Source organism: Vicia villosa, linkage group LG2 (assembly GCF_029867415.1).
Source record: "Vicia villosa cultivar HV-30 ecotype Madison, WI linkage group LG2, Vvil1.0, whole genome shotgun sequence".
Classification (NCBI taxonomy): domain Eukaryota; kingdom Viridiplantae; phylum Streptophyta; class Magnoliopsida; order Fabales; family Fabaceae; genus Vicia; species Vicia villosa.
The window spans coordinates 3,813,227-3,836,630 of record NC_081181.1 but is presented as its reverse complement, the minus strand read 5'-3'; the positions used below and the strand labels follow the sequence as shown (position 1 = coordinate 3,836,630).

The following is a 23,404-nucleotide window of genomic DNA, read 5'->3' as shown; positions in this document are numbered from 1 at the left end:
TGTCAAGTCACTATAAGTTCGAAAGTGAAGAGGAAAAAAAGAAGAGACGCGTCTCTAAGATTCAAAAGAGATCAAATCACTGCATTCAAAAGCTCATTGGTTGAACAACAAGTATTAATAATTATTTTGCACTTTAAATTTCAATATTTACTCATTCTCTTTTGATTGTCTAAATTTTACTCTATAAATGTATTATTTTTTGTTTTCAATCATTAGATTGATTGTAATAATGACCATTAAATTGGTTAAAATTTCATATTTATTTAATATTGTTTGTGTGATGTCCTCAATTTTGTGTTCTAAAAAAGAGGTAAAAAGTCCAAATCATTAATTCTATTTCATTGTCTGAGAAATATAAGTGAATTGTTATTATCGTTGTTCTTTATTCAAAGATACATAGAAACAAATATATGATATAATTAACTAAGTGTATGTTTGATTCTGCGGTGAAGAGAATTGATTTCGAATAAATTAATTGTGCATAATTAACTTTAATTAAAACGCTAAGATTATGGAGTAAGTTAAAAACACTTACTCTTGAAGTAAGTTGAGATTTTGGATCCGCTACCCCGCCAAAACCCTCTGCCTGTTAAAGTTCGTCGCGCCAAAGTCTGACCCAACTATTCGATTTGTGCGTCTTACCTTAAACCCTCCAATTCTTGATGGTTTCATTTTAAACATTTATTTGTGAACAAATGTTGCGGTGAGCAAGAGTCGTCATCGACTTTTATTTTATCCAATTACGAAAGGAAAAAAGAACAGGAAAGACCTTTTTAAAGATCTTGAGTTCGAGGGGTAGGTTATACAAAGGGAAGGTGTAATCACCCTTTGTATCCATGGTTATCCATGGGCTCTTAATTGCTTAGCTCACTTTGATTGTTCGAAATGTTTGATTTGTGTAGTGTTTGTTTAGTAATAAAACTTGTAGAAGAACTTGTCTTAGTAATGATTCATCATTCGAATATATGCAAAGTACTTGTCTTGAAAAGAGTTTTTGAAAAGCGAGGTGTGAAAAGCATTTGAAAGTTTGAATTGTTGTTAGCAAGCAATTAGGAACTACCTACCCTAAGTTTGTAAGGTCTATCTTGTTCTTTTCCTTTCGTTAAGGGGAAGAGACTATCCACACCATTAGTTAGCGGGAAGTCCTTTCATTGGATGTATTCAGGGCATCGAAGGGTCATCTAATAGTCATAGGGGATATCCATACCATAAAGAGGGTAGAAAGTCCTATACATTGGATGCGAATAGTCATAAAGGCAACAAGTAAGGATACCTTAGCATTCGAAGGGACTATCATCATTTAATCGAGAGACGAGATCATTTATATCGTAGGAAACATCGAAGGGACCATGATCTTTAAATAGGATGGGCTATGATGATTTAAATCAGAGGTAGCATATGCTAAGGTACCCCTACGCTCAAAGGACTTAACTATTATTCGTCGAAAGGCAACATAAGAGAGGATTACCCTAAAGGTGAGTGTGTGAACAAAAGTGGTTGATTTATTTAATCCTGAAAATTAGGGTTATTCTAATTTGATTTTATCTTGCCATACAATCCTATTATCATACGTCTAAACATTTTATCAGCATTTTATAATGTGCGGAAAGTAAAAGCAGAAAGTAAAGTCCTACGCTATTACAAGGCTTCGGGATGGTGGATACATAACAAAAAAACCGGGGGAGTGCGAAAAGTAAAGTGCGGAAAAAAATAAAAGTCCTAATTACTATTACATCACAAAAAATTGGCAACCTATACACCTTCTAGAATTTAAATGAATAAATAAATAAATCAATAAAAATTAAACACACCTGCGACAATCATAGAGTATGAGATGAGAAGAGAAGATGGCGAATTGAAATTTAAGGTTTGAAAATAGGTGAAAATAAACCTAAGTCTAAATTGTTATTACTAAAATAATTGTAAACCTAAATTACTTATTTAATTATTGGTTAAAACCTAATTAATTAAATCGGTTTAAAAACCTAATGGGTTAAAAAAACCTAATTAACTAGATTAATTATTTTGGTTAAAAAACCCAATTAATTAAATCGGTTTAAATGTTAAAAAATCTAAAGGTTAAAACCTAGACGAATGTTAATGGACGAAACCTACCTATTACACACTTTAGGGTTTTTTATGGTTTTTTTGGGTTAAAACTAATCTAATTAAAATAAATTAAATTAATTAATTAAAACACTATCATGAAAAAAAATACCCATAATCCTAATTATGCTAACTAATAAACCTAAGTGTGTTGATTAAAAAAAGGCGATTAGTAGTTAGTATGAAAAAAAAAGAAATAATAAAAAAATAGGAAAGTGAGCGCTGGATCTGGTATGGGTGGTCTCTGAGGGAGTACCATGGAGCTTTACCTTCTTGCCCATCAGATCTGGTCGTATGGATATCCATTGGCTGGAACGTGAGGGTGCACCATGGACATGCGAAGACCGGGAACATTGGATCTGTAAACAAGGGTTATCAAAGAAATAAATAAAACAAACGCAAGGGGGCAAGGATCGAGCCTGTGTCCTTACGCGTGATACCTCTGGACGCGCCTCCTTTCTACTAAGTCGTTGTTGATTCGGTGTTAACAAATTAACCAACAAACATAATATAAATAACAAATCGCTCAAAATTCAAACATGAAACACGCGCGAATGGTCTTCTTCTTCGTTGGTTTTTTTTTTGTTCTTTTTTCTATGGATTTGCTACGATTTTGCTACGAATCCATTAGTAGCTAATTCCTGCATATTTCAAACTCACAAAATACAACGAATAATTGTCAAATAATGACATGGTTCAACTGGAAATCACGTTCTGAACATGATGGTGCCCATGATTTGGCTTGATTTCGCCTAAAACGTAAAATCCCAATTTAAACCTTCACGACCTAACAATGGCAAATCGTTGTATCTGAACCAAACCTAAAATTAAACACATTAGAAACATTCCATACATCACTATGAATCAAAATATGCAATCAAAACCAATTAATCATGAGTGGATAAGCGAAAACGAGTTTGGAAATATTAAGGGCAAACTGTGACTTGGAGACTGCTTTTCTTGATGGTTCACGCCTTGGCTAGGATTGGAAAACGATCAGTGATGCTCCGGGAAGGTGTTTGGATCTCCAAAACGCCTTGAATTGATCTCTAACTCCAAAAACGATTTGAAAATTTTCTTGACTTTGTTGAGGTTTGAACACGATTTTATGGGCAGCAATCCTTGTCCTCTAGGTCTGGGATCATTATGTATATATAATGGAATGATTTAGGTCATCAAATTTGGATTGAATCTTGATAAATTGAAAAATTGATATTTGATTGAATCTTTGAATGAATGTTTCTAAATTTGGCTCAAATCTTGCTCATCTCTCTCCAATCTCTCTTGCCACAAAATTGAATCAAATATTTGATATATTGGACGATCAAAGTTGATTTGGAAACCAATCTTTGATTTAAAACAAATTATTTTATATTTTATCTAATTTATTAATATTTAAAGGAATAAAAATCCAAATAAATAAAATAAATGTTATAAAAATAAAATAATTGGTTTAAGAGTCTTCATATGACCCATGGACACGTTGGAAATACATATCCTAAGCCCATTGGTTCAAAAAGTCCATTTTACTCATATTGACTTTTGTGCATTTCTCCAAAAATGCCTATCTTTAGCAATCCATATCTCTTCCAATATTTATCATATGAAGGTGTTCTAGGACTTTCTGGAAAGCCCAAGATGTCCTATACAAGCCACTCTCGAACCTTTTTTGCATTTGGAGATTTTATATTGATGATATTGTCTTTGACAAACAACAGCTTTTGGTGGACTTCTAAAAAGATTTGTAATGTTTGAGCTCATATCTCCCAAATGAAGCATTTTTGGCCTTTCTCTGTGAGAAACAAAGTTGTATAAAATTAAATTTCTTTAAAAATGAGCTTTGGGTGGAAAATTTTTGATGCACCATGTGAAAGTTATGGCTGGTCAAAGTTCAGTTGACTTTTAGTTCAAAAACCCTAATTTAGAAACTTTGAGTTTTATTGATTTCTGAACTTTCCTTGATGAATCATGATCAACCCCTGACCAAACGATGGATCTTACTTCAAATGAAGGATTTTAACCAAAAATATTGACTTTTGACTGTATGTTGACCATAGTTGACTTTTAGGTCAAACTAGTCGACTGTTGATTATTTGAGCTTTTGACTGATCAAACTTCTACGGTGAGGCTTGAAAATTGGTATGAGGATATTTTGAGGCATACGGGATACCATGAAGTTCACTTGAAGTCTTAGAAGTCCCATTTCCTTGAAGAACAACAAAACCCTAATTAAAAGTTTTATTTGAGAAAAGATAGGCATGTTTGCTTCTTGTACCACTTTGAACAGTTGGAGAAGTGTTGAAATATAATGGACAAATTTTGGGGTATGACACATCCCCATTTTTTGGCAGGCTTAAGGTGGGGAGGGCAACCCGTTTTGCCACCCCTACTTAATTCAACAAAAGCGAGGAGGGTTCAAAAGACTTCTTCAATGTTGATGCTCTTAGGATTATTCATTTGTATCTTGAAATATTTTATAGTTGTGAATTTTTGCTAATGAACTTGCATATGATTTTGAGAAATTTCTAGTCAAAATGATAGCTACTAAGATCATATTGATGGCAGACTTCTGACCTATTTTTTATTGTTAAATCTAGCTTAGTTTCTGATGAACCAAACCAAAGTAGAAGTTTTGATTATGGTTGAAAGGATAATAACTTTACATCTAAGATACCAAATTATTTCACATAACTTCGTGATGTTATAAATGTGTTGATTCAAAATTTAACTTGAGAATTCCCTTAAATAAATGTTGGCACAGTCAAAATCGCGAAGGATTTGCAAACATTAACCTTAATACAAAAATACAAGTTTGCAAGCGAAAAATTGGTCGGATAAAGCTCTGGAATCCACCAAAAAGATATCAACATAAACAACAGCTAAACGTTATCCTACTAGGTGCAGTCAGCTATATGGGCAACTTTCGCCATAATATTCTATCAAGGACCGTGCTTTTATCCAAATCATTAATATCGAGATCTTTCTTAATAACTTCTCTTATAGTCATTTTGGGTCTTCTTCCTCCTCAAATTGTTTGCCTTCTCTCCACCTGGTATACTCTCTTTACTATAGAATCTATAGGTCTTCTCTTTACATGCCAAAACCACCTAAGTCTATTTTCCACCATCTTCATTACTAAAGACGCTGCCCCGACACTCTCTAGTAACTTCATTTCTAATTTTATCATGTCGATTATTACCACACATCCACTGTAACATCATTATCTCTGCCACAATTACTTTATTCTGGTGTTGTCCAACATGTTGTCTCCTATAAAAATTGGAGGTGTTACCGCAGTTCGAAAAACTTTCCCTTCAGCTTGAGCGATACCTTTGCATCACATAAAATACTGAATTTCCTTTCTCCATTTCAACCATCCATCTTGAATTCGATGGTATACATCCCCTTCTATTTCTAAATCATTATGTATTACAGACCCACCAAAAAGATATAACTCTCTAATTTTGTTATGACAACAGTGATGACAATAATAATCAACAAATAGAAGACACACTTCCAATGAAATAGAATCCACTCTTATTTAAAAGCTCATGAGTGATTCAAAATTACAACTCATACAGCAGTCTAGCGCTAGCATCAAACGATACAAAAGTGGCTCGTGATAAACAATGAACAAACGAAGTCCTAATAATTGACATTTTTACATATGTGGCTCGTGCTCTTCTTATGTTTGGATACTTTCTTTTTATAGTCGGAGAAACGCTTGTTCTTGGGCTAAAAAATGAAACAGATCCAATCTGATTGATTACACAAAATATTCATAATCTCCATCTTATCCATTTCTCAGTTGTTTGTGGGTTTTATCGATATTTTCCCTTACATTTTGGAATAAGTAAAGTTCGGTGGAGACTCTGTTATACTTCCGAGTGTGCGATGCACTCGATGTATTTTTCGCATAACGACACTAGTTAAGTGATTTGAGTAGCCAATGTCTATAAACCACCAATCTACCAAATATCTACCATCAGATGTAGAAGCCATCAATAGCACAGGTTCATTATCAGAATCTCCTCTGGCTATTTTTCTTTTTCTGACTTCCTTTCCTTGTTTGACCAACAGTTCTTAGCGAATTAACCAAACATATTACAACAGTAGAATTGAACCTTTCTCTTGTCAAGCTTCTCTTTTCCCTTCTGATGCTTCTTCTCATTAAAGTTAGAAGCTCCTGACTTCTGAGAACCACCGTATTTTTTCTTGTCTTCTGACCAAGAGTCCTTCATGACAAAAGAAGCTTTCATAGCCTGCTCTACCTCTCTTTTAGAGGTTCTCTCATTCAGACGCAACTCTTGCGCCTCTAGACTACTTTGCAGATCTTCAATTTTCATGGTACTCAGATACTTATAATGTTCAATTTCTACAACAATGTAATTAAATTGAGGAGTAAGAGATCTCAATACCTTCTCAATATTACTTATTCAAAAAGAGTTTCTCCATAAAATTTCATCTCATTTATGATCAAAATCACTCTAGAGATTTAATATGATACCCTTTCATTATTCTTCATGTTGAGATTCTCATACTACTTACATAGATATTGAAGCTTCACCTTCTTCACTAACGCATTACCACCATAGCAACGTGTTAGTATATCCCATGCAGCCTTTGTCGTTGTCGAATCAACGATTTTCTCAAACATGTTCGCAATCATACACTGATGAATGCAGAACAATGCTTTCTAATCTTTCTTCCTCGTATCTCTCTGCATGTTTCTATGTTCCTCCTTCGTATCTACTGCAACTAAAACATAATCTTTGGTGACAAGATTAAGAATGTCTTGAGCACCGAACAACACACGCATCTGAATCATCCAACGATTCTAATTATTTCCATCAAACACCAGAAGATTTTTATTCAAACTACTTCTAACGTTCATCTTCGTTCTTGTGTACTGAAACTCAAACATATCTCTTATCTCACCAAATACTCGTGTTTCCCGATCCCGCAAAATCAAAAAATTCAATTTTTTTATGATTCCGATTGTGAATTCAACGCGATTGAGGAGAGAGAGAGAGAGAGAGAGAGAGAGAGAGAGAGAGAGAGAGAGAGAGAGAGAGAGAGAGAGAGAGAGAGAGACGGTTACAACAAATTTGTTGAGAAAGAAACTTTATTTTATCTTAACATTTGAAATATTAAATACCTAAAGCTAAATTTATTTACAAAATAAAATCGAAGAAAGATTAATTGAAGGAGAGAAAAAAATTGGCAAATAGATGTGGGACGATCGGCACGACTAAAAAATCTGCAAAAAAAATGTTAACTTTAACAGATCCAGGGCGTCTTGTCTGACTAAATCTAATCCCTATGTCTTTTGGATTGTACATGTTCTATGTATCATCCTCAACACAACCATACATTTCAAACATGTTAATAATGCATGAAATAATCGATTTGGATTTTTGAAAACCTTACCACCTGTGATGTTGGATTGTAGGATCTCTGGACTTAGAACAGTCAAGATTTTGGAGATTTTTTTTTATTTCTTTAGAGAGAGAGTTTGTTCTGATTTTTTTGTCTATTCTTGCCTCTCATACTGAGGGCTAGGCCTCTTATTTATAGATGAGGGAGTGTGGGAGAAATGGAAAGAACATGGCTCGAATGGCTTGTTAAAGAGGAAGATTATTTCCATATTATTTTGAAAAGTTACCAAAAGAAAAAGAACATGGTTTCAATTGGTGTTAAGAGGTTTGAATGGAAGAGATTTTTGTCTCAAAAATTTAAAAAATGAAGCACCCATTTTCCCCATTTTATTTAAGTATTATTATTTTTTATTGAATTTTGGATAAAATCAAATAAAAATAGAATAAATATTTAAATAAATGAAGGAAAAGTATTGGTCCTCTTGGATGTTAGGAGCATGACCCTTGTTTGAAATAGGGACTCTTTTGATCGAAAGCCCAAAGTTCTCCAATGAGTTCTTTATGCCATCTTCTCAATTTTTCCCAACTTGCATCAATCATAACTTCTTCAAAATGAGTTTTGGTTGAAAAATTTCTGATAAGGCATGTGGAAGTTATGCTTGGTTAAAGTTCAGTTGACTTCTCCTTAGAAAAATCCTAATTTAAGTATATAGAGAACCATGAGATCCATTTTAAGTATTGGAAGCTCAATTTCCCTTAAGAAAAGAAAAACCCTAGTTGTAGGTTGATTGCTTAGGAGGAAAGTTTGCCCGATCATCCCTTGAGTAGTCCTGAGCTTTTGAGACTTCTGTTCGTGTGAGGAGACCTCTTGAATTAATTTTTCTCAAAGATGTGAGGGCAAATTTTGGGGTATAACACATTTCCTTGTGTACCCTTTGATGAGCTCAAAGTCTAGTAATATATGGTTTTGTATGTGGTTTCTTGGGATAAATGCTGACTGGTTCTGCTGAACAATACTTCCAATCACACTACCCAGTCTACTAGTAAGGATTTTTTAGATCACCTTGTAGAGGGCTGAGCAACATGAGATAGGCTTTTAGTCCTTGATATTTTTTTCTACATTATTCTTAGGTATCAGGGTGACAATTATGTCGTTTATAGGATTGTACATTCTATTATTACTAAAGAAATATTGTACTGCATCAATAATGTCCTTTTTGTGATGTCCCAAGAAGCCTTGAAAATGAGCGCATTATTTAACACCCTTCTAAACCCCCGCGGTAATTAATAAATTAACCAGAGTAACATGAACAAGAGTGTCACAATTCAGAATAAATTAAACAGCACATTTAAATGTCATGCTTCACGAGGAACAATTCACCACATATTATTAAGTCATGATTATCACAGCTGAATTAAATTCAACACGGAATAGTTTAATCTTCACCAAAACATAAACCAACAGAAAACATAATCCGAAGCAACCGAAAAAGAGTATAATCAACAACTCAAAACTAGCATTCTCCAGTGTTACAAATCAGAGTATGACACCGACGCTACTCTAAACGGACTAGCCTATAAGCTATCCTCACCAAGCCAAAACCGCTACTCCTTTATCTGAAAATTGACAACAGTAAGGGTGAGTCTCATGCGCAATTAACAAATATTATGGGTTCATAAATAATAAAACGTCATAAGTATATCACTCACCCAACCACAATATGTTCAGATTTCTAATCATGCATTCGCAACAACAACAAGTACATCACCTAAATATAACACTGGAAGCCATTCAATCATGTTATAACAATAATGCATATGAGATATACTGACTCTATGCATGTGGTACCAAACATGGGATTAATGATAACACGATTTTATATCGTATATTTAGCCTAAAATCCATAGATATTTATAGCATTTTCCGTTTATTATGTTAATTTATTATGATATTACGCGTGTATTTGCTTTGTTTCAGGTTTTACACTTCAATTACGACTATTTGCGAAAAGGAAAGAAAATCGAGCTTAAATGACCAATATCTATGCTTAAAAGACGAAAAGGGGTGCTGAAACGAAAGAGGGGTGCAATTAGGACCCAAAAGGCCCAAAAGAGCAATCAAGCCCACGAAGGAAAGCAGCCCAGGCCACACTAGTAAGCAGAGACGCACGTCTCTGCCACCTCAGCAAAGGGGAGACGCACGTCTCCACCTCCCTAAAAGATCTCCACTTGAGACGCACGTCTCAAGTCAATCAGCTGCCTCCCTGAAGAATCGGAGACGCACGTCTCCACGTCCTGGTCTGCAAAAAGCTCCCCTTTTCACGCAAAGCAACTGCATACCTCCTCCTATAAATAGGACCTGTCACTTCACTTCAATCAGTCCGATTTCCTGCCAACGAAGTGCTGCCGAAATTGTACCGCGAACTGCTTTTCCTTATTCTGCTTTCATTTAACCGTCTATTTTCTCACAACGATTTCTACACTGGAAATTGTTGTGAACTTTTCATAGATCTAGCCTTACGTTAGGTTTATCGCTTTATTTTCCTTGTTTTTATTTTCTGCCATTTAAATTCCGAAGAACATCCAGCCAACCTGTGGTGGAAGTTCGAGTACTTCAAGATTCAATTCAATCCAGATTTATTTTAATTCAGGTTTTTTATTTACCGCCTTATTTATATTATTTATTTGCATGATATATTATATGCCATTTAATATGCTTATTATTATGAACCGAACCGATTTATGCATGTTTAATCGTATTAATATGTCTGGCTAAAATATTAAAGGTGTCGGTATGTAGAGTAAGTTAACCGTAGGGATCCGAAATAAATTGGCTTAAATTATGTTTTATTAATTATCACTTATTTTTGGTTTATATGTCTAGTTTGATTAGTAAGTCTTAAAACCAATAGAGCGAAAGTTTGAGGGATTAGGACGGTCAAAGGTTAAAATCAATAGAGCGAAAGTTTGAGATCTTTAACTGGATAGTAGACATAGGACATTAGTTTTAAGGATGGCGAAAGCGTATTAAAACTAATTGGAACTTATTTATTTTCAAAAATTGTTTTTACACTCGAGCGGGATGGCGAAAGCGTACGTTAGGGATATTAGCATGTTCCGAGTCAACAGAGCGAAAGTTTGAGATTAGGAGATTTAAATAGATAACGACCTCGTAAAATAGGCATTTTATTAATTACATTGTTTCCAAAAAGCTCTTCTAAAATCTAATGGGATGGCGAAAGTGTACATTAGGATTAGGATAGTAGTCTGACTCAACAGAGCGAAAGTTTGAGACGAGGATTTTTAACCAATTGCAATTAGTAAAGATTTTTAATTTAATTATGCAAAAGCCAATGGACCTTCGGATTACCTTTAGTTAAACGAAATACATGCTGATACCTGTCCTTTATTATTATTCTTTATTCTCTCACAATCACTTTCCCTTAGGAACAATCGAAATTTTAGTACTCCTAGCTTTACATAGTAACCTTAGATAACGGTAGATCGATTCATAGTCCCTGTGGATTCGATATCTTTTAAAACTACACGACACGACTGTGCACTTGCAGTTATCAGATTTATAGACACGTAAAGTCGCGATCAAGTTTTTGGCGCCGTTGCCGGGGACTATTTAAGTCGATATCGTAACTCACTGTTACACCGTAGAGACTAGGAAAATTCTTCCCTTTCTTTTTGAACGATTGTATGCCAAATACTCGTTCACAAGGAGGAGACTTAATACAACGAATTAACGAGATCGAACGTTTCATTAACGTTAAACGTCGAGCTCGCAACCTTCCCGAAGTAGCAGAAATTCCGATTAATCAGGAATTGATTTTTACTGATCAAATCAATCAAATCACCCCGAAGTTAGAGATGGCTGCTATTCGTCCTCTTAGAGACTATGCCGCTCCTTCGCGCGCTGAACCGCATTCAAGTATCGCACCACCTGCGATTGAAGCGAACAATTTCGAGCTGAAACCTTCGCTGGTCCAAGCTGTTCAACAGAATCAATTCTCTGGAAGCCCTGTAGACGACCCCAATCTCCATTTATCTGTGTTTGTGCAATACGCCGACACTATCAAAGCCAACAACGTTAGTTCCGAAGCTATTCGATTACGCCTTTTTCCTTTCTCCTTGAGAGATAGAGCGAGAGCGTGGCTTCAATCCCTGCCTTCCAATTCCATAACTACGTGGGACGAATTGAAGAGAGTATTCTTAGCAAGATACTTTCCGCCTAGCAAAACTGCTATGCTTAGAGGTCAAATCAACGGATTTACCCAGAAAGATAACGAATCGCTTTTCGAAGCTTGGGAACGTTACAAGGACATGCTTAGAATATGCCCTCATCATGGACTCGAACCATGGCTGATCATCCATACCTTTTATGGTGGTCTCTTATATAACACTAAAATGACTATAGATGCCGCTGCTGGCGGAGCATTAATGGACAAACCCCATGATGAAGCATACAAACTCATAGAGAACATGGCACAAAACCATTACCAATGGGGAGGAGAACGCGCCGCTCTAGAGAAAGCCCAAACCAAAGGAGGAATGTACGAAATTAGTGGTATAGACCGCGTTAACGCTAAAGTAGACGCTTTAACTCAAAAGATCGAGAATTTGACCATCACTCCTTCAGCCACCGCTGCCGCTGTAGCACCTAACTGCGAGATTTGTGGATTGACTGGGCATGTAGTTGCTGAATGCCAACTCTTGACTGGAGTCCCATCTGATCAAGTAAATTACGCTCAAGGAAACCCTTATTCTAACACGTACAACCCTGGATGGAAAAACCACCCGAACTTTTCTTATAAGAACAACAATGCGTTGTACGCGCCTGGACAAGCACCTGCTGTACCACCTGGCTACCAAAAAGCGCCTGTAGCTGCTCAAAACACCCCTAGGAAGTCAAACCTAGAAATCATGATGGAGAACTTCATAGCTTCCCAACAACAAACCAATAAAGACTTCCTGAATCAAAACATCCACAATAGCGAGCAACTAAAACAACTATCGAACAAAGTAGATGCTTTAGCTACGCATAACAAAATGTTAGAAACTCAAATCTCACAAGTAGCTCAACAACAAGCACCTACTGCTGCCCCTGCTGGCACGTTTCCTGCTCAACCACAACCTAATCCTAAAGGACATGCGAACGCGATAACACTACGAAGTGGAACTAATTACGATGGACCCATAGATCCTAGAACCCAAAACGTACCCATGTCACAACAAGAGCCAAAGGAAACCCAAAAGAAAACAACCGACGAACAAACTGCTAAGACTGATGAGAACAATAACGAAGTGGAACCCGAAAAAGAGAAACCTTATGTTCCACCACCACCTTACAAGCCACCAATTCCTTACCCTCAAAGATTAGCCAAATCAAAAACCGAAGCGCAATTTAAAAGATTTGTAGAACTTCTGAAGCAATTAAACATAACCATACCATTCACAGAAGCCATAACTGAGATGCCTTCGTACGCTAAGTTCTTAAAAGAAATCTTATCAAACAAAAAGAAACTCGAGGATAACGAAACTATAACGCTTACCGCTGAATGTAGCGCTATCATCCAAAACAACACGCCTCCAAAACTGAAAGACCCTGGTAGTTTCTCTATACCCTGCGTAATTGGAAAAACCATCATAGAGAAAGCCTTGTGCGATTTAGGAGCTAGTGTTAGTTTGATGCCTCTTTCGACCTGTAAGAAACTCAATCTAGGTGAGCTTAAAGCAACAAGAATGTCTCTTCAACTAGCAGACCGTTCAGTCAAATATCCTGTAGGAATGTTAGAGAATATCCCTGTTCGTGTAGGTCAATTCTACATCCCGACTGACTTCATCATTATGGATATCCAAGAAGATTCTAACATCCCGATCATTTTAGGAAGACCATTTTTAGCGACCGCTGGTGCAATTATAGATGTAAAGCGAGGAAAGCTTACTTTCGAAGTAGGAGAAGAGAAAATAGAATTTATCCTTTCCCAATTCCTAAAAGCACCTTCTATAATTGACACATGCTGTTCTGCTGACATAATCGACGAGTGTGTCAAGGAAACAAAATCCGAACCAAATAAGGAAACCGAAACCCTAAGAATTCCTATGCCGCCAATTTTTGAAGATGACAACTGGCGCGAGGAATATCAAGATAACCACCTGAGTGAATGCTTAGCTTTAACCCCTGATCCTATACCTGGACCAAAGAAACCTGCTATAGAGCTGAAGACACTTCCTACCGATCTTAGATACGAATTTCTAGACGAAGAACTAAACCGACCAGTTATAGTGAACGCCAACTTGGGACGAACCGAGACTGAAAAATTACTTAATGTCCTAAGAAAATACCCTACCGCTTTAGGATACAACATATCAGATCTGAAAGGTATAAGCCCTTCTCTGTGTATGCACCGCATTATGCTCGAAGACAATAGTAAAACCTCTAGGGAACATCAAAGGCGAATAAATCCTATTATGAGCGATGTGGTTAAAAAGGAAATCCAAAAACTGCTAGAAGCCGGAATAATATATCCTATATCTGATAGTAAATGGGTTAGCCCTGTTCACGTCGTACCAAAGAAAGGAGGAGTCACTGTAATCACTAACGCAAAAGGAGAATCTGTAGCACAACGTACCCAAACTGGATGGAGGATGTGCATTGACTATAGAAAGCTAAATAAAGCTACCCGAAAAGACCATTTCCCTTTACCTTTCATAGATCAAATGCTCGAACGCCTAGCTAAACACTCACATTTTTGTTATCTGGATGGATACTCCGGATTTTTCCAAATTCCTATCCACCCTGACGACCAAGAGAAGACCACATTCACCTGTCCTTATGGTACATTCGCCTATAGACGAATGCCTTTTGGACTCTGCAATGCACCCGCGACCTTCCAAAGATGCATGATGGCAATATTTGCCGACTTCCTAGATGGAATAATGGAGGTCTTTATGGACGACTTCTCTGTCTGTGGAGGAAGTTTTGAAACATGTTTAGAAAACCTTGAAATGGTGCTTAAACGATGCGTAAGCGTAAACCTAGTCCTTAATTGGGAAAAATGCCCTTTCATGGTTCGACAAGGAATTGTACTTGGACACATCGTATCCGATAGAGGAATCGAAGTTGATAAAGCAAAAATCGAAATTATCGAAAACCTTCAACCTCCCAAAACCGTTAGAGAAATAAGAAGTTTTCTGGGACATGCTGGTTTTTACCGACGCTTCATTAAGGATTTCTCTAAAATAACCAAACCCTTAACTGAACTACTCATGAAAGACGCCGAATTTGTTTTCACCGATAAATGCACTGAAGCATTTCAAACGCTTAAACAAGCATTGATCTCTGCGCCAATTATGCAACCTCCCGACTGGAATGAGCCTTTCGAAATAATGTGTGACGCAAGTGATTATGCTGTAGGAGCCGTTCTAGGACAAAGAAAGGATAAGAAACTACATGTCATATATTATGCGAGTAGAACCCTAGACGAAGCTCAGATGAATTATGCCACGACAGAAAAAGAACTATTAGCTGTCGTATTCGCATTAGACAAATTCCGTTCTTACCTGGTAGGAGCCAAAATAATCATATACACTGACCACGCCGCCATTAGGTACCTCCTAACCAAAAAGGACGCTAAACCAAGACTCTTGAGATGGATCTTGTTACTACAAGAATTCGACCTGGAAATTAAAGATAAGAAAGGCACTGAAAATGTCGTAGCAGATCACCTCTCTCGATTGGAAAATCTGAAACCCGAACAAGTACCAATTGACGATGATTTCCCTTATGAAAGACTCATCGCCCAATTAGAAGCAAATGAATTCGAACCATACCATCCAAACTCTGAAACCGAGAAATTAGCTGAAATAGCTTTAGCCCGATCTGACGCACCTTGGTATGCAGATTTCGTAAATTACCTAGCTGCTGGTGTGCTTCCTCCTGATCTAAGCTACCAACAGAAAAAGAAATTCTTCCATGACCTAAAACATTACTATTGGGACGACCCACTCCTTTTCAAAAGAGGCCCCGATGGAATCTTTAGACGTTGTGTACCCGAGGAAGAGATAAGAAGCATAATAACACACTGTCATTCTGCACCGTGTGGAGGACACCATAGCACATCTAGAACCTGCGCCAAAATCCTTCAATCTGGACTTTTCTGGCCCAACCTGTGGAAAGACGTCTATTTTGCTGTACTAAGCTGTGATAGATGCCAACGAACTGGAAACATTTCAAGACGCGATGAAATGCCTCAAAAAGGCATTCTAGAAGTAGAAATATTTGACGTCTGGGGAATAGACTTCATGGGACCGTTTCCGTCATCGTTTGGAAATCAATATATACTCGTAGCCGTCGACTATGTTTCAAAATGGATAGAAGCTATCGCCTCTCCTACAAACGATACACGAGTAGTTATTAAACTTTTCAAAAACGTCATCTTTCCTAGGTTCGGTGTGCCAAGATTGGTAATTAGCGATGGTGGTTCCCATTTCATTTCAAGAATACTTGAGAAACTCCTTCGAAAATATGGAGTAAATCATCGAATAGCCACACCATATCATCCACAAACAAGCGGTCAAGTAGAAGTATCTAACCGTGAAATAAAACAAATATTAGAGAAAACTGTTGCTATATCGAGGAAAGATTGGTCAACCAAGCTAAATGAAGCTTTATGGGCTTATAGAACAGCTTTCAAAACTCCAATAGGAACTACCCCATTCAAACTCGTTTATGGAAAATCATGCCACCTACCAGTAGAGCTAGAACATAAAGCCTATTGGGCCATTAAGAACTTAAACCTAAACTACACTGCCGCTGGTGAGAAACGACTTCTAGACATAAACGAATTAGAAGAACTTAGACAAGACGCTTACGAAAACGCCAAAATCTATAAAGAGCGAACGAAAAAATGGCACGACAAGCGTATATCTAGGAAAAATTTTAGCATAGGCGATAAAGTGCTCTTATTTAATTCTAGGCTAAAATTATTTCCTGGTAAGTTACGATCTAGATGGTCTGGCCCTTTCGAAGTAACTAACATATTTCCGAGTGGAGCGATAGAAATCAAAGGCGAAACCGTCAAACCTTTTGTCGTAAATGGGCAACGTCTTAAGTATTACCATCATCTCGAATACGATGAAAACATCGAAGTTTTTAAACTTGACGAACTGCCCGTTTTTTCGAAAAAATAGTTTTCTATTTTTAAATCGTCGAGCTTACGACATTAAACAAAGCGCTTGGTGGGAGACAACCCACATTTATTTATTCTTCTATTTTATTTTATTAGAACTTTAATTTTTCTATATTTTTTTATTTTATTTTTATTTTTCATTTTTAAAACTTTATTCTATTTTTAATTTTAATTTTAATCAATTTTGATTTTTCATACATCTTATAATAATTATTATAATTATAACTACTATCTTGATTTGAGAAAATATTTCCGTTATAATTATATCTATTATTATAACTTGTTACCTAAGCTTAATTTTAATTTTTTTTATTTTAAATTAACACTAGCCTAATTCTAACTTATCCTAATATTTTCAACTTCTAGGTTTTTTCATTTAATTACTAACTACGATGCAAGGAGTTGACAATATGGAAGTTGTGTTCCGTGGTAGAGGACAAGAAGCAAGATTTAACAAGCTGGCTGAAAGACACATGGAATTGACTTGCTATCCTCACCAACCAACTATGGTGAAGCTTGGTATCGAAGAAAGCATCCTACACCTGCTTAACCAAATCGGTTGGACTGGTTCTCACTTGTTCCGCAAGTTTAGCACTTATCGGAAGCTCACTCTGGAATTCCTGAGCTCCCTGACTTATCTTCCAAACTGTGGACAAGGGCTGAAAAAAAGGAGTTATTCTCTTTAGACTCTTTGGTATGGAGTTTAATTTCTGCATCCGAGATTTTGCTGAAATGTTAGAACTACCTCATGGACCTGATGCATACGCCCAAGTAGCTGAAGAAAATCTTCCATACTGGGAGTTGGAAAAATACTGGGGCAAGATCACTGGAAACGACAACCCTGAAGAGAATGAATTTCAATCTGAGAACATCCACAATCCTGCTTTCCGCTACTTTCACAAGATCCTTGCTCACTATATTTTTGGCAAACCAGATAATGTCACTGAAGAAGAGTTGTTCATCATGTTTTGTACATCTCAGAATCGTCCGGTCAATGCCATCGCATTCATGCTAACAAACTTCGAGCGCATCACGCAAGACGAAGTTTCACCCATTAGGATTGGCGGATTTGTCACTATGATCGCTAATGCCATAGGAATGAGAGTGCCTTTGCTTAGATTGACACCTTTTGGTACCCATACCTCTATGGACATCAATTTCTGCTTTAATCGAGGTATCATCGGTAATCTTGGACCTGATCGTTTTGAATTGCTCATTGATAACAAAGTTTGGTATCAGTTCACCTTACCGAATCCTAGGACAAGTGTGCACAACCCTACCAACTGGCTTTACTATGGTCAGATTCCTGAGAGAGAGCCATCACCTGAGACTCCTCAAGCTTATGAACATTTTGATGAGGAAATGCCTGCATCTGAATCTGAACCTGAAACACCTCCTGGTTATTATGAACCTTTTCCTGTTGATGAACCCATTCCTGATTATGAACCTCTTCCTATTGACGAGCCTGTATCTGAGTATGAGCCTGAAACTCGTTCTGAAGATTCCGTTGAAGATCACACTGTTGATATGACTGATGTCGAGGTCGAGCAACAACAACCCGCTACATCCACCGCATCGGTGAATCAAAGAATGCCTAATCTGAATACGCACGAACAAGCAATCAATGCGCTACAACAAGATGTACAACATGTGCGCAACGAGCTTCACACTTTGCAAATGCATTTCTTCGATTTCATCGACACCGTCAATGCTCAGTTCGACGAAGTTTTCAAACACATTCAGTCTAATCAGAACAACAATAGACGTGGCTAGATGTTACCGTATTAGATTATTAGATTTTTATTTCTAGTTTTAGTAATTTCTATTTCTAGTTTAGATTTTCATTTTTTTCTGCACTTTTCCATTCTGCTATTGTTAACACTCAGTACTGATTTAATTTTAAAATGCAATATTTTATTCACTACTGCTGTTGTGTTATATTACACTGCTATTAACTGCTATATATATTTGCCTGGCTATCACTTTTTGCTGTTAATGGTATTGAAATTCGACACTGTTCTGAACTGATGGACACCTTTTTGCTATTAATGGTATCTGTCAGCACTGTCTGGTCACTTGCATGCGTGACCCACCTGCCTACAACAGGAGACGCACGTCTCCATCTGTGTGGGGCCAGCTGACACGAACCAAAGGAACAGGAGACGCACGTCTCCATGCTCTGCCCCAGCAGACTGGCTGCCTGAGACGCACGTCTCCCAAGGCCAGCAGTCTGTTTGACCACGCAGACCACTCTCTTTCCCTCTTGAATTTTGAATTTGAATTTCAAAATTCATCTTTCAATTCTCCTCATTCTTCCCCTATTTATCCCATTTAAACTCCATTAACCTCATTCATCCTCCATCATTCACCTCTTAAACTCCATTCATTTCCCATTTCTCTATTCTATTCAAAATTCAAACACCACCATTAATCCATATTTAATTCTCCATTTACCACACCATTTTCAAACCTCACTATAAAACCACACCACCACTCTTATTCTTCACAACCTTCTTACCATTTCTTTTCTACCATTCTAATACCATCTTTATTTTTCATCTTCAAACTCATCATGCCTCCACGTTCAATCATCCGTAGTGTGCGTCCTGAGAGACCACCCCCTAACCTTAACAATATCATATTCCGCGAAGACGACAATGATGCTCAAAGAACCAAATACCTCGCTTTCTACGAACGTTCGGTCGTTCCCACAAAATTTGTGAACACCGAATGTCTAGAAACTCTAGGCCTCATTGATGGTGTTACCCGTTTACTCACTAAATCTAGCCTACACCATCTCTGTACCGAACTCGTACCCACTTATGAGCCGCTCGTCTTAGAATTCTTGAGTTCTTTCAGTTACGACACTCCTTCTGATCAACCACTCTCAACCGGTAGCATCCAATTTAGGATGTTCAACCGTGAATATACACTGGATCAAGAAGTTGTGGCTACGTACTTGAATTTCAATACATCACCGAATGCTCTCCGCAATATCTTTCAAGAACTCAATGGTCGTTCATGGGAACAACATGCCTTCGACCTATGGTTTCACCTCACTGGCGAAGTTCAAACTGGTTGGAGGGCCCTACATGCTTCTCACATTCAAAACCCCGCTATACGTTATTTTCAACGTGTTTTGGGGCATACTATTTTTGCGCGATCCAACAACCACAAGGTAAATCAACATGAACTATTCTTCCTTTACTGTGCGCTAAACAACATCCGTTTTAATGCCGCACCGTTTATGCTCCAACACATCCAAGGCTGTGTCAACGCCCCCGCTACAAATCCCTTTTTGTTTGGCGGAATTATTACTTCCTTGGCCTGTGCTTTAGGTCTTGGTGACGAGCTCCTTTCACTCTCTCATCTCATGATGCCTGCTCAATCACTTGACCTCACCTATTGCCGTGACTCCCACTTGGTTTCGCCACGCCATGATGGCCGATACACCTTGGTCGTCAACAAAGTTCTGATTCCTTATGTCATCCTTCCATGTCCTGAAAGAATCAACATCCGTTATGTTCAGCGTTGGAGGCTTATTGAAGACAATCCTCAAGATAACCAACCTGATCATCCTAATGAACCTATGGATGCAAATGAAGAAGAGCTCAACCAAGGACAAGCTGATGTCAACCAACCTCCTCCAAACAACCCTCCGCCTATCACTCTTGAAGCCATGTATGCTGCTATTCAACGCCAAGATCAACTCGTTCAAGCTATGCAGACAAACCAAACTGAAACAATTAGGCTCATCCGAGAGATGCAACAGGAGCACCGTGACTATGCTATTAGGAACGAAAGTCAATACGCTGAAATTGCCACATATTTGCATGATCTTGACATTCGTGTTAATGACTCTCCTGTTAGACATCGCCGTGTTCGTACAAGAGGCGCGAGCAGTTCTCGAAACCGCAACAATGAGGAGTAGTTCTTATGCACTGAGGACATTGCATCATCTAAGTCTGGGGGAGTCGTATTATTTATATTTCCTTTAGTTTTATTTCCCTTCAGTTTATTTCCCTTCCTTGTAATGTTTTTCTAATTCAATAAAAGAATATTTATGGAATTTAAGTCTTATATGTATAATTCCGTAGTTATTTCAATTTCTTCCATTTTCTTGAGCCATAACAAAAATTTTTTGCTCCTAAACGATAAACGCAAACCCCACACGTTCAAGAAATACGAAGCTACTCAATCACTCAACGAACCGAAACTGAATTAGTCAATATCCTTATTATCGCAACACTCTAAAACCCCCGAGTATACATAACCGATTTGAATACCCGTTATACCAAAAACCATCGACTTTAAGTTTTGAAATAACCCTTAGTAGTTTATTCTAGCAGTCGGCACCGTCTTAGATACAAACTACGCAGAGAGTCGATGAATATAAGTGTATGATCCTCATAATAATTATGTGTTCAGCTATAAGAAGAAATGTGCCTACTAAGTAAGGTGATCCTCACAAGATCATTTAACCTAACGGTCGCAAATCTCATATACAAAGAATTTAAAAACTCACTGTCGATTGGTTCAGAAGTCATCTGGTAATGAACTTGGTAGGAAGGACTATTGTCCGATTCCCCACAATCTACAAGTGAATGCTAAGGAGTATACCACATATTGTGCCAGAACTCCATGAGAAGGATCATAGTCACTAACCGACTACTCTGCTATGTGCGTGTCAAGATAATGGGCTTAATGTGATTGCGCGCGAATGAAAAGGGTGAAACATGATGACAAGTCAAATAGGTCGAGCTATAATGGCATGATTCGGATTGGTATGCATACTGGGAGTTGTTTAGTGTTGTTACTATAGGTTTATTGCTAAGATTCGTTATTTCCGAATAAGAACACTATGTAGCTAAGTATGACTGAACGACGTGGTGGAAGTGTGTTTCATTTATCTTTATCTTCTTATTTTGCTTGAGGACAAGCAAAGGTTCAAGTCTGGGGGAATTTGATAACACGATTTTATATCGTATATTTAGCCTAAAATCCATAGATATTTATAGCATTTTCCGTTTATTATGTTAATTTATTATGATATTACGCGTGTATTTGCTTTGTTTCAGGTTTTACACTTCAATTACGACTATTTGCGAAAAGGAAAGAAAATCGAGCTTAAATGACCAATATCTATGCTTAAAAGACGAAAAGGGGTGCTGAAACGAAAGAGGGGTGCAATTAGGACCCAAAAGGCCCAAAAGAGCAATCAAGCCCACGAAGGAAAGCAGCCCAGGCCACACTAGTAAGCAGAGACGCACGTCTCTGCCACCTCAGCAAAGGGGAGACGCACGTCTCCACCTCCCTAAAAGATCTCCACTTGAGACGCACGTCTCAAGTCAATCAGCTGCCTCCCTGAAGAATCGGAGACGCACGTCTCCACGTCCTGGTCTGCAAAAAGCTCCCCTTTTCACGCAAAGCAACTGCATACCTCCTCCTATAAATAGGACCTGTCACTTCACTTCAATCAGTCTGATTTCCTGCCAACGAAGTGCTGCCGAAATTGTACCGCGAACTGCTTTTCCTTATTCTGCTTTCATTTAACCGTCTATTTTCTCACAACGATTTCTACACTGGAAATTGTTGTGAACTTTTCATAGATCTAGCCTTACGTTAGGTTTATCGCTTTATTTTCCTTGTTTTTATTTTCTGCCATTTAAATTCCGAAGAACGATCCAGCCAACCTGTGGTGGAAGTTCGAGTACTTCAAGATTCAATTCAATCCAGATTTATTTTAATTCAGGTTTTTTATTTACCGCCTTATTTATATTATTTATTTGCATGATATATTATATGCCATTTAATATGCTTATTATTATGAACCGAACCGATTTATGCATGTTTAATCGTATTAATATGTCTGGCTAAAATATTAAAGGTGTCGGTATGTAGAGTAAGTTAACCGTAGGGATCCGAAATAAATTGGCTTAAATTATGTTTTATTAATTATCACTTATTTTTGGTTTATATGTCTAGTTTGATTAGTAAGTCTTAAAACCAATAGAGCGAAAGTTTGAGGGATTAGGACGGTCAAAGGTTAAAATCAATAGAGCGAAAGTTTGAGATCTTTAACTGGATAGTAGACATAGGACATTAGTTTTAAGGATGGCGAAAGCGTATTAAAACTAATTGGAACTTATTTATTTTCAAAAATTGTTTTTACACTCGAGCGGGATGGCGAAAGCGTACGTTAGGGATATTAGCATGTTCCGAGTCAACAGAGCGAAAGTTTGAGATTAGGAGATTTAAATAGATAACGACCTCGTAAAATAGGCATTTTATTAATTACATTGTTTCCAAAAAGCTCTTCTAAAATCTAATGGGATGGCGAAAGCGTACATTAGGATTAGGATAGTAGTCTGACTCAACAGAGCGAAAGTTTGAGACGAGGATTTTTAACCAATTGCAATTAGTAAAGATTTTTAATTTAATTATGCAAAAGCCAATGGACCTTCGGATTACCTTTTGTTAAACGAAATACATACTGATACCTGTCTTTTATTATTATTCTTTATTCTCTCACAATCACTTTCCCTTAGGAACAATCGAAATTTTAGTACTCCTAGCTTTACATAGTAACCTTAGATAACGGTAGATCGATTCATAGTCCCTGTGGATTCGATATATTTTAAAACTACACGACACGACTGTGCACTTGCAGTTATCAGATTTATAGACACGTAAAGTCGCGATCAAGAAGTATGTACAGAGCCT

At 37.3% G+C, this 23,404-nt stretch overlaps 1 non-coding gene across 1 annotated transcript; it reads right to left on the bottom strand.

Moving 5' to 3' along the window:
• Positions 1–11,735: 11,735 nt before the first annotated feature.
• Positions 11,736–11,842, bottom strand: LOC131654338 (small nucleolar RNA R71). Its single transcript, XR_009299379.1, has one exon. It is a non-coding gene; the product is annotated as a small nucleolar RNA R71 (small nucleolar RNA).
• Between the last annotated feature and the right edge of the window lie 11,562 nt (positions 11,843–23,404).